At 42.6% G+C, this 13,725-nt stretch overlaps 1 pseudogene; it reads left to right on the forward strand.

Moving 5' to 3' along the window:
• The first annotated feature begins 1,406 nt into the window (after positions 1-1,406).
• Positions 1,407-13,045, forward strand: LOC116678292 (rho GTPase-activating protein 15-like; annotated as a pseudogene).
• Positions 13,046-13,725: the final 680 nt, after the last annotated feature.

Raw genomic sequence — 13,725 nt, forward strand, 5'->3', positions numbered from 1 at the left:
AAGAGCAAACATTTTGTCAGTAAGTGATCTTTTGAGTAGTATTTTCTTCATCAGTTCTCTGCAACAGAATACCCATTTGAAGTCAGTTTAGTGGAATAGATTATATACATGACCACAGACTGCTGAAGTGTGTGTATTTAAATACACACCACTTCAGCAGTATATACACTTTATATATATTAATATATATATATATTATAATATATATATATATATATAAATACAACTACCACTAGGTCAAAAATTTGGGGTCATTAAAAATTCCCCTTGCACTCTATTGTAGACAGAATACCAGCTGAGTCAGTCGCAATTGTTTTTTTTAACCAGGGCAGCAGCATTCTGATTACATAATTACATAATTGCAAAATCCTTCTCTCCAATCTCCAATCCAGTTATGTTTTTTTTAATTTTATCAGATTAGTGAACAGAATGTGCCTTTGGAGATTGGATGAATGGTTGCTGACAATGGGCAATGTAGATATTGTATTAAAATCCCACCCACTCCGTCAGCTGGTACTCTCTGTCTATAATGGAGTGGGATGGACATTTTTAAGTGACCCCAAACTTCTGACCGGTAGTGTATATATATATATATATTGTGGGTTTACATGTGATACATATGTAAGTATTAATGTCTGTATTACAGATATGTGTTTAAGAACTTATAAAATTCTATTTTCATATTAATGTTTAGAGAAGTATGACATATTTACTTTACTTCTAAAGTTGTACATTTCTGCACAACGTACAGTATGTGTAGAGTTAAGTATAGCTTTGGATATTTAAATCTACAACTTATTTACCGTGCGTCTCTGTCTGACCGGCTTCTTCTCTGGCACACTGGTCCTGTTTTGTCATGCTTTGGACGCATAACTCTGTCTGTCTGTGTCTGTCTGTCTGTGTCTTCGTCTGTTTGTTGGTCTGTCTTTCTGTCCTGTTGTCTGTGGTATTTTTGGTCTATTTTTCTGTCTTGTGTTTCTGTTGGCCGTCTGTCTGTGTCTGTTTGTCTGTTGTCTGTCTGTCTGTCTGTCTGCTGTGTGTCTGTTGGTCTGTCTGTCTGTCTGTCTGTGTTTTCTGTTGGCCTGTCTGTCTGTGTCTGTCTGTCTGTGTCTGTTTGTCTGTTGGTCTGTCTGTCTGTCTGTCTGTCTGTGTGTCTGTGGTCTGTCTGTCTGTCTGTCTGTGTTTCTGTTGGCCTGTCTGTCTGTGTCTGTCTGTCTGTGTCTGTTTGTCTGTTGGTCTGTCTGTCTGTCTGTCGTCTGTCTGTCTGTGTGTCTGTTGGTCGGTCTGTCTGTGGTTGTGGAGATGCAGCATTTAAAGGGAAAGTGTAATTTGTTGAAAACAATGAGCTGTGTCATTCAGACACCTCCTCAAGTCCACATTGACTTGTTTGCATTTGTTCGTCCCAGAATCACGAACCTCAAGAGGTCGGGGAAGCAGCCGCCGTTGGTCCCTGCCCCGCAGCGCAGCGCGCGCCGCAGGGAGCCGTGCACATGCGAATTAAGAGTTCCCAGAGCAGCGGAAGCCGTCTCAGTCAGTCCAAGTCCATGGTGCTGCAGGAGTCTGACCTCCCTCCGAAGCTGTAAGTACCCTCATAATCGTCATCTTCCGTGGCACTTCACTTTTAACAGGGTCTTTCTGTCCGTAGATATCTCGGCACCGCAGGAATCAGTCTCAGCATAGCGTAGCGTCCTCGCCGTGGAGTGGAGCTGCCTTTCTCAACCGCTGGTGAGTCCCACAGACTCCACTTCACACAGTATTTCTACTTATTTCCCCTTTTTTTTATGGAAATAAGTAACCATTAGTTTGGGTATCAAATCTTAAAGACCTGCACACCCCCTCACAGATTTAATATACATTTCTGCTTCCAAACAATCTGTCTTCTACTATTATACTTTTTCAAAAGAATTGTGTTTTTTTTTAATTTTCATGATCAACTTCATGTCCCTATAGAAAATATCAGGACTTCATTAGAAAATTACAAAAAATACTGTACAGCTAAGTCATAGGGGTTGTCATCAAAGTTGAGGAACAAATGGTTAAAACCACCTAATGGAGTGTGTGTGTGTGTGTGTGTTGTCCAGGTGGAACTGAAAGGAGAACACCTAAATGTGGCTAAAATCTCTGAGAGTGGAAGAAGCAAAGGAAGAACTGGACTTTGATGTGGAGCGTACTGACCTCAGACCAGCTGCTGATTTATAAAGACAGACAACAAGAAACTAGTCTGTATGGAAATACTGTATCTATCTTTTTCTAATGCATCTACATTCTCTTGTGGTTATCTCTACTCAATGTAGAGATACTCTATCTCTACTTTATTGTCTTTTAATCTGGTGAAATGGAGCAAGAAATTAGTCTGTTGTTTAGTGTCAGTCAGGAGATATTAGCCAAATCTCACAACGACAATCTCAAAAGTGCAAATCTCCAGAGAGATAGAAAAGACAACATTAGAGCTTTCTGGTACGTTTATAAACCCTGAGGATGATGATGTTTTGGGGTGGTTTCTGGAAGCTTTTCAGAAGCACTTAACAGTTATCGTATCTTGTGTCTGTTTTGTGTTTTTATCTCTGTCTTTCTTTTGTTTTCACTTCCGCAACATATTACTGATTGTTCAAGATAAATTAAACTTATATTTTGACTTTATATTGACCTCTGACCCATGTGTTTAGAACCAGGAAGTAAGCCAGTGTAGTGTATGTGTGGATCAGGGGGTGGGTTGTATGAGGGAGACGGAGAAGTCGAGCAGGAAAAACGTCTTCCAGGTAACCAAGCCCACAGACCTGTACACATGAACCTGATGTGATGCATGTATGTTATTGCACTTCAGCGATTTTTGTCTAAAACTTGGATGAGTCACACGTTAAAAGGGATGAAATCACCCAAACATTTAAACTTTGGCCAAATTCAATTTAGAGATGGAAGTGACCAGACAATGACTGAAAGACACCGGGAGAAAGCTTAATAACATTAAGACCTTAATGTCCTAAATGAAATCTATGTTTTGCCCCTTGGTGCCTGATTTAACTCCTGATTTTCATCGTATCAGATCACAACCAATACAGGAAGTGAGTACCTCCTTCAGGCTGACAGTTACTCCATCGCCAGTAAATGGTACGACGCCATCAGAAAGACCGTTGACTCTTCAGTAAAAACTTGTTACTGTTTAAACTGGCTATTACTTTTAATATAAATCAATGTCTGATTGTTTGTTGAATTATAATTTGCAAAATGTCCATCGTAGTTTCTGAGGAGTCCAACCTAAAATGTTTTGTTTTGTTACATTGTGATATAAAACTATATCTGAGACAATGCAGATTACTACCCCAATCTGCTTCAGATTATTAATAAAATAATACTAAGTCTTTTTTCTTTTTACTAAACTTCCTCTGCGGAGGTCCAACAGCACGGGTACCTGCCCAGACACAGCTCCCTCCCTGGATACGGATCCTCCTCACCCAACACCAAGCACGCAACCCGGTCCACAGACGCTCCATCATCAGTCACTCATTATTACGATATAGTGTTTATATGAGGACAGCTGGCTGTAGTCTCTGTAGGTGTAGTAACAAACCCAGAGCATATAGAGACCTCTCAGGTGACTGATTCCGTCCCCAGCAGCAACTCTTTCTCGAATAAAAACGTTTCCCTACCTGGTCACACAGACAGCAGGCAGACACAGACACTCCAGCTGAAGAGTCTGTGATTCCGAAAACAGAGCTCAAGGAGAATGAATACGGGTTGTCTGTATTATAATTATATGTAAATTCGTCAAGAACACAAACACTACTCTTAATTAGGGCTGTAGTCAGACCACCTTTGTTGAGTCCAAATCAAGATCGAGTCCAGGACAGAAAAAGGTCTTATGCATGACAGTATCAAGACAATCAATTTGGGTTATTTCTTGATATAAAAGCAAAACATTGTCAGAACAACCAGGATTTATGCGTATAGCCATTCCTCTTGATATCATATGTGATAACTCATAATAGCTACATAGATAAAAATTGCTACAGTAGGTACTAGTACTGAGCATAGAACTGCTACTGCTACAGTGAGTACTAGTACTGAGCATTAGAACTGCTTCATAGGTACTAGTACTGAGCATTAGAACTGCTACTGCTACAGTAGGTACTAGTACTGAGCATTAGAACTGCTACTGCTACAGTAGATACTAGTGCTGAGCATAGAACTGCTACTGCTACAGTAGGTACTATACTGAGCATTAGAACTGCTACTGCTACAGTAGTACTAGTACTGAGCATTAGAACTGCTACTGCTACAGTAGATACTAGTACTGAGCATTAGACTGCTACTGCTACAGTAGTGACTAGTACTGAGCATTTGAGCAACTAAATGACAACATAGCTTCACTCCAGATGTAGTGTAGAAATGAAGTGACCAGTATTACAGAGATGTAGCTCTATGGTTGGTTATGGCTTTCCCTAAAAAATAATGTATCTATACATCAGGAAGAAGTTGTTTAGGGGGAACACACACACAGCTGCTCGGCAACGTCGGTAAATGTCCGCTATAACTACAAATGGACTAACTATAGCCAGTTAGCTTTTTATAACGTAACAAAAAAAAAACATCTTGTAGGAGCAAAGCTTATTTTCATGTAATAAAATCATGGTTCAAAAGGAGCACTAACGCCACAGGTCTTATGTTGACAATGTGGACACAGATATAGGAAACTCCGAAGGCAGCCTTAATATTTACCTAGTAAGCTAACTAGGCTAATGCTGGTGCGCTAATGTTAGCAAACAATGGCGTAGCGTTAGCTAGCTGTCCAACATGTAAAAAGCCGAAACAATATCCCCACCTAAACTGTGTTTTACTTTCCCTCCATATTATCATCAACAGTAAAGACCGATTTGGTCGAGACCAAAAGCCATATTTGGCCAGACCAGGGGCCGAGTCCGAGACAAGACCGAGTCCAAGACCGGACTCGAGTACTACAGCCCTGCTCTTAATGAAGAAAAATGTTTGCTCCATAACTGCTGCATGGGACTGTTGTGCTGAAAAGGATGGACAAAGCAGAGGGATTTGAATTTGAATGTTTTTTCTGCAGATATGTTCAGCAGCTCCAAGCTGAAACACAGCGCCTCCGACAGCGCCGATAAGAACGGCGTGAAAAACAGACTGAATAAGTTCATCTCCAGACGTCCGTCCATGAAGCGACTCGCAGGAGAAAGGCCTCATTAAAGGTTTCTGCTTCCTCTTGACACAGATACGTTCCCAGCTCAGTATCATACTTACTATACTGTTTCTATCATGTTGCTGCAGCAATGATGTTTCCATTCAGTTCAATCTTCAATTTGATTATTAAATATGTCATATTCATGTCTGCTGAATCATTTCACGCTTTAACTTAACTAAAAATCCTCTTGGGAGATTTCCAGTAGAATTAAAAAATATGTTTAGATGGTTGAATCAATAGCATCACTGGCAGGTCTTCACTGGCAGGCTTTATGTCATTAATGATTAGTCATCAAACCTTTGTAACATTATTCATTAAAGCTCTCTGAACCTTTTGCAATGTTATTTTTGATCATTTTTGTCTTAGATCGAGTTTTCGGTTGCCATCTGTTGACTCTCTGCGAGTGAAGGAAGCACGGTGCCGACGTTTGTTCAGATGTGTTTGGACGCCGTTGACAAGCGAGGTAGTTCACAGCTGCTGAAGGGGCGGAACCAGGCGTGTGCGGGCATCGGCCTCCATTGGTTGGCCAATAAGGTACAATGAGCTTCTGAGATATCTGACAATTAAGAGCTCTGGAGGTCAGGAGAATCCTGGAAGCCAGTAAAGAAAGAGAAATTGATTTAACTCTCTCTAAAGAGAAGCTAATTCAAGAGAAATCTGATCTCTTTTCTTAGTGCTTGTTAACACCCACGCTGCAGCATTTTACTAATGCTATTAGAGTGTTCCCTTTTAATCTCCTGACTGAAGCCAGTAAGAGTTTTGTTTCTTATATTCCCATCCAGGTCTGGACGTTGACGGGATCTACAGAGTCAGTGAAATCTGGCCACAATCCAGAAACTTCGCTTCATAGTCGATCAGGGTCAGTTCAACAAAAATCTTTCCTTTGATATCTGTCCATCCTGTCGCACCTACAAATGTTTGGTGCATTCTACACAATTACTGCAGGAAGTAACTGCACCACATTTATGTTTTATCAACAAACTGAAGAATGCTGATAAGGTTAGGATTAACATGTTCATCATACTGTATAAATCCATTTATGGTACGTTTCATCACTCCACTCCTGGTTAAGGTTCAAAAGTCAAGCATGATTTAACTTTATTTACAATTAACCAAAGCCAAAAACTAAAAATGCCTTAGTACTAGTGGTGTACTGCACTGATCCTATCATTTCAAAGTATTCAGATTTATACTTGCTGTGATTCATTCTCCTGAAATAATTATATTACTGACTCATACATATATCTGACATCAAGATATACAAAATAAATGAAATCATTTCAAACATTAACCTATATTAATGAAAATAAGCGTTTTGGCAGAATAATTTCATTTTGTAAGTAACAATGATATAATTCAGTGGTAAGCATGTGTGACGCTCTGATAAATGTTATGAAATCAAAGACAGCAAGGCGAGCCAGCTTGAGGAGTTAATGAACACAAATCCATCCAAACAAAAGGTGTCCAGAAAAGGGACTAGCAACACTGACACAACCCAGGTAGACTTCCACACATATGACCTGACAACACAGAGAAAACACAGAGACTAAATACAAGAGGTAACAAGGAAAAAAGGACAGGTGAAACACATGAGGCTAGGAACAGGTGATACACATCAGGCTAGGAACATGTAATACACATCAGGCTAGAAATAGGTGTCACACATCAGGCTAGGAACAGGTAATACACATCAGGCTAGGAACAGGTGATACACATCAGGCTAGGAACAGGTGTCACACATCAGGCTAGGAACAGGTAATACACATCAGGCTAGGAACAGGTGATACACATCAGGCTAGGAACAGGTGATACACATCAGGCTAGGAACAGGCGATACACATCAGGCTAGGAACAGGTGACACACATCAGGCTAGGAACAGACGATACACATCAGGCTAGGAACAGATGACACACATCAGGCTAGGAACAGGTGATACACATCAGGCTAGGAACAGATGATACACATCAGGCTAGGAACAGGTGACACACATCAGGCTAGGAACAGATGATACACATCAGGCTAGGAACAGATGATACACATCAGGCTAGGAACAGGTGATACACAGCAGGCTAGGAACAGTTGACACACATCAGGCTAGGAACAGGTGATACACATCAGGATAGGAACAGGTGATACACATCAGGCTAGGAACAGGTGACACACATCAGGCTAGGAACAGGTGACACACATCAGGCTAGGAACAGGTGATACACATCAGGATAGGAACAGATGACACACATCAGGCTAGGAACAGGTGATACACATCAGGCAAGGAACAGGTGATACACATCAGGCTAGGAACAGGTGACACACATCAGGCTAGGAACAGATGATACACATCAGGCTAGGAACAGATGATACACATCAGGCTAGGAACAGGTGATACACAGCAGGCTAGGAACAGTTGACACACATCAGGCTAGGAACAGGTGATACACATCAGGATAGGAACAGGTGACACACATCAGGCTAGGAACAGGTGATACACATCAGGCTAGGAACAGGTGACACACATCAGGCTAGGAACAGGTGTCACACACAGGCTAGGAACAGGTGATACACATCAGGATAGGAACAGATGACACACATCAGGCTAGGAACAGGTGATACACATCAGGCAAGGAACAGGTGATACACATCAGGCTAGGAACAGGTGACACACATCAGGCTAGGAACAGGTGATACACATCAGGCTAGGAACAGGTAATACACATCAGGCTAGAAACAGGTGATACACATCAGGCTAGGAACAGGTGACACACATCAGGAGAGAATCAGGTGACACACATCAGGCTAGGAACAGGTGACACACATCAGGCTAGGAACAGGTGACACACATCAGGAGAGAATCAGGTGACACACATCAGGCTAGGAACAGGTGACACACATCAGGCTAGGAACAGGTGATACACATCAGGTTAGAAACAGGTGTCACACATCAGGCTAGGAACAGGTGACACACGTCAGGCTAGGAACAGGTGATACACATCAGGAGAGAATCAGGTGTCACACATCAGGCTAGGAACAGGTGATACACATTGGGCTAGGAACAGGTGACACACGTCAGGCTAGGAACAGGTAATACACATCCAGCTAGGAACAGGTGACACACGTCAGGCTAGGAACAGGTGACACACATCAGGCTAGGAACAGGTGATACACATCAGGCTAGGAACAGGTAATACACATCAGGCTAGAAACAGGTGATACACATCAGGCTAGGAACAGGTGACACACATCAGGAGAGAATCAGGTGACACACATCAGGCTAGGAACAGGTGACACACATCAGGCTAGGAACAGGTGATACACATCAGGTTAGAAACAGGTGTCACACATCAGGCTAGGAACAGGTGACACACGTCAGGCTAGGAACAGGTGATACACATCAGGAGAGAATCAGGTGTCACACATCAGGCTAGGAACAGGTGATACACATTGGGCTAGGAACAGGTGACACACGTCAGGCTAGGAACAGGTGAAACATATCAGGCTAGGAACAGGTGTCACACATCAGGCTAGAAACAGGTAATACACATCCAGCTAGGAACAGGTGACACACGTCAGGCTAGGAACAGGTAATACACATTAGGCTAGGAACAGGTGATACACATCAGGCTAGGAACAGGTAATACACATCAGGCTAGAAACAGGTGACACACATCAGGAGAGAATCAGGTGACACACATCAGGCTAGGAACAGGTGACACACATCAGGCTAGGAACAGGTGATACACATCAGGCTAGAAACAGGTGTCACACATCAGGCTAGGAACAGGTGACACACATCAGGCTAGGAACAGGTGATACACATCAGGCTAGAAACAGGTGTCACACATCAGGCTAGGAACAGGTGACACACGTCAGGCTAGGAACAGGTGATACACATCAGGCTAGAAACAGGTGACACACATCAGGCTAGGAACAGGTGATACACATCGGGCTAGGAACAGGTGACACACGTCAGGCTAGGAACATGTGAAACATATCAGGCTAGGAACAGGTGTCACACATCAGGCTAGGAACAGGTGACACACGTCAGGCTAGGAACAGGTGACACACGTCAGGCTAGGAACAGGTAATACACATCAGGCTAGGAACAGGTGATACACATCAGGCTAGGAACAGGTAATACACATCAGGCTAGAAACAGGTGACACACATCAGGCTAGGAACAGGTGACACACATCAGGAGAGAATCAGGTGACACACATCAGGCTAGGAACAGGTGACACACATCAGGCTAGGAACAGGTGACACACATCAGGCTAGAAACAGGTGTCACACATCAGGCTAGGAACAGGTGACACACGTCAGGCTAGGAACAGGTGATACACATCAGGCTAGAAACAGGTGTCACACATCAGGCTAGGAACAGGTGATACACATCAGGCTAGGAACAGGTGTCACACATCAGGCTAGAAACAGGTAATACACATCAGGCTAGGAACAGGTGACACACGTCAGGCTAGGAACAGGTGATACACATCAGGCTAGGAACAGGTAATACACATCAGGCTAGGAACAGGTGACACACGTCAGGCTAGGAACAGGTGATACACATCAGGCTAGGAACAGGTAATACACATCAGGCTAGAAACAGGTGACACACATCAGGAGAGAATCAGGTGACACACATCAGGCTAGGAACAGGTGACACACATCAGGCTAGGAACAGGTGATACACATCAGGCTAGAAACAGGTGTCACACATCAGGCTAGGAACAGGTGACACACGTCAGGCTAGGAACAGGTGATACACATCAGGCTAGAAACAGGTGACACACATCAGGCTAGGAACAGGTGATACACATCGGGCTAGGAACAGGTGACACACGTCAGGCTAGGAACATGTGAAACATATCAGGCTAGGAACAGGTGTCACACATCAGGCTAGAAACAGGTAATACACATCAGGCTAGGAACAGGTGACACACGTCAGGCTAGGAACAGGTAATACACATCAGGCTAGGAACAGGTGATACACATCAGGCTAGGAACAGGTAATACACATCAGGCTAGAAACAGGTGACACACATCAGGCTAGGAACAGGTGACACACATCAGGAGAGAATCAGGTGACACACATCAGGCTAGGAACAGGTGACACACATCAGGCTAGGAACAGGTGATACACATCAGGCTAGAAACAGGTGTCACACATCAGGCTAGGAACAGGTGACACACGTCAGGCTAGGAACAGGTGATACACATCAGGCTAGAAACAGGTGTCACACATCAGAATAGGAACAGGTGATACACATCAGGCTAGGAACAGGTGTCACACATCAGGCTAGAAACAGGTAATACACATCAGGCTAGGAACAGGTGATACACATCAGGCTAGGAACAGGTGTCACACATCAGGCTAGAAACAGGTAATACACATCAGGCTAGGAACAGGTGACACACGTCAGGCTAGGAACAGGTAATACACATCAGGCTAGGAACAGGTAATACACATCAGGCTAGGAACAGTTGACACACATCAGGCTAGGAACAGGTGACACACGTCAGGCTAGGAACAGGTGATACACATCAGGCTAGGAACAGGTGACACACATCAGGCTAGAAACAGGTGACACACGTCAGGCTAGGAACAGGTGTCACACACAGGCTAGGAACAGGTAATACACATCAGGATAGGAACAGGTGACACACATCAGGCTAGGAACAGGTGATACACATCAGGCTAGGAACAGGTGATACACAACAGGCTGTGGCAGTCAATCACAGAGTAAAACAAGACAGACAAACAGACTACCAAAGTAAATCAGGAAACAGAAATATATACACAATAATAACAATAAACTTTCTATGTGGTGTTTTAACTTGTATAATACCAATGTTTTAATTTTGTAAATTCACTATAGTATTTGAAGATATGAGTTTTTAAAATTTAGATTTTAATGTGAAAACAGAGCCTACAGAAATGTAAAATACTGTTGTGCTCATTAGTGACATTTAGACAAAGAAACGTGTTGCTTCCATCAGTTTACACAGATATTACAGTTTTTAATCAATGTAATCATTAATAAATTATCCTTTCAACAGATAATACATTTTATTTATAGATGTTATCATTATTAAATAATCCTGTATCTGGTTCTGGTCTCTACGCTCAGAGGAGGACTTGGACCTGGACCACAGTCAGTGGGAAGACATCCACGTCGTCACCGGAGCCCTCAAAATGTTTTTCCGCGAACTGCCAGAGCCGCTGTTTCCCTTCCGGTTCTTCCAGCCATTTGTGGAGGCCGTCAGTGAGTCAGACCTGTCCACAATAAAACCCAACGTCTCTGTGTATCCCATCCTATATGGGATTATGTTTACATTTTTCAGATATGTCTTTTACATATCACAACAAAGACATATAAAGTATCAGGTTTAAGGCTTTTGCTACAGATTATTTAATTAACTGTAATAATAACTTTTTTGTTTTTTTCTCTGCAGAGATTAAAGAAACTAAACACAAAGTTCAGGCTGTGAAAAAACTGATCCAGGACCTGCCCAAACCAAACCATGACACCATGAAGCTACTCTTTAGCCACCTGCACAGGTACACCTGAACACACCTCAAACACACCTGCACAGATACGCCTGAACAAACCTCAAACACACCTCAAACACACCTGCACAGGTACGCCTGAATACAGCTCAAACACACCTGCACAGGTACGCCTGAACACAGCTTAAACACACCTGCACAGGTACGCCTGAACACGCACCAAACACACCTCAAACACACCTGCACAAGTACGCCTGAACACGCCCCAAACACACCTGCACAGGTACACCTGAACACGCCTCAAACACACCTCAAACACACCTGCACAGGTACGCCTGAACACACCCCAAACACACCTGGACAGGTATGCCTGAACACGCCCCAAACACACATTTACCACAACTGGAATAACTAAGAAAGTAAGAAGAACAAGTCAACAAACTTAAAACTAAGCAGTTATAAAAACTTCTAGTCACTGGAAAACCTAAAGCATGGTCCTTCCAGTCACTTAAAGTATCAGCTGTTCATTGTAGGGTTGTTGGTTTGATTCCCTGTGCCTCCAGTCCCCACATTAACACTGCTCTTTAAATATAAATATAATATATATAATAATATAAATAAATTTAAATCACATAGATTTAAATGACAAATTATAAAGTTCATCGGTGGACTTTACATTTTTGTTAGTGTTAGTATTTGTATATCAAATATTTTATTATTTATGTTGGAATGTTCACTTTTTCAAGTAAAATTTAAAGAATGATAAAAGTTCTCGTTCCTACACATTTTACTCGGAGGAGACTGGCGATGTCATCCATAGTGCAGTTATAGCGTAAGGGCCTTACGGTTTCATGTTTCCCTTGAGTTTCGGTTCCTTGTGTTTCTTTTCAGAGTCCTGGGTTTCTCCAGGAAAAACCTGATGTCCACTCAGGGAATCGGCATCGTGTTCGGCCCAACGCTGATGTGGCCTGAGCTGGACACGGGAAACATGGCGGTCAACATGGTCTACCAGAACCAGATTGTGGAGTTCATCCTCATTGAGAGCAGAGAAATCTTCAACCTGGACAGGAAGTGAAGCGTCCTGAGGTGGAGCTGATCACCTGACAGACTCACATTTCCAAGTCAAAGCTATGAGTAACTGAATAAACAGAAACGGAAGCAGCGCCTGGTTTTGGCTGGACTGTAAAAAAACAAACAACCAGTTTCTGATCTGAATTTTATTTTTGATGAACATAATGTTTTCATTTACATTAATAGGCTACATAATTAATACATTATTGACTTTAAATGTGAATGACTTTTACCTCACAGAGTGGATTAAACAATGTTTGATTTGAAGATTGCTTTTGTTTGAGATCCAGAAATATACACAAACCCAAATATCTGGAATAATACTTCAATATTGATCAGTTCCAACCAGGGATTTTAACCAGGACATTTACAGAGACATGACCAGCAGCCAGGTGTCATGGAAACGTCTGTTGTTCAAGTGTCAGGAAGCTGGTGAGCTGTTCTCCTCTTCAACTTCCCAAGCTGCTTGTGACTGGTCGGCGACCTCCTCTCTTCTCTCCCCTTCTCTCCTCTCTTCTCGCTCCTCTCTTCTCTCCCCTTCTCTCCTCTCTTCTCGCTCTTCTTCTCTCCCCTTCTCTCCTCTCTTCTCACTCCTCTTCTCTCTCCTTTCTCCTCTCTTCTCACTCTTCTTCTCTCTCCTCTCCCTCTCTTCTCTCTCCTCTTCTTTCCTCTCAGTCTCCATGGTGCAGCCACTGCGAGATGCTCAGTCACACTTTAGTGGGTTTAGTGGGTTTTAGTGATTGGAATATATATCTAATATACTATCTAATGAGTAGGAGACAAAACATTTTCTACTCCACATAGATCATCAACCATGAAATATAAAAACAACATGAATATTGCAGTGTATCTGAAGCAGAAGGACAGCAGCTGTCCTGTTTTACCAGCTTCTAGGCCGGTCCCAGTGGTCCTGTGAGTGCCAGATTAAAGATATAATCTAAAATAAATGGT

Source organism: Etheostoma spectabile, unplaced genomic scaffold, assembly GCF_008692095.1.
Source record: "Etheostoma spectabile isolate EspeVRDwgs_2016 unplaced genomic scaffold, UIUC_Espe_1.0 scaffold00006919, whole genome shotgun sequence".
Taxonomy (NCBI): domain Eukaryota; kingdom Metazoa; phylum Chordata; class Actinopteri; order Perciformes; family Percidae; genus Etheostoma; species Etheostoma spectabile.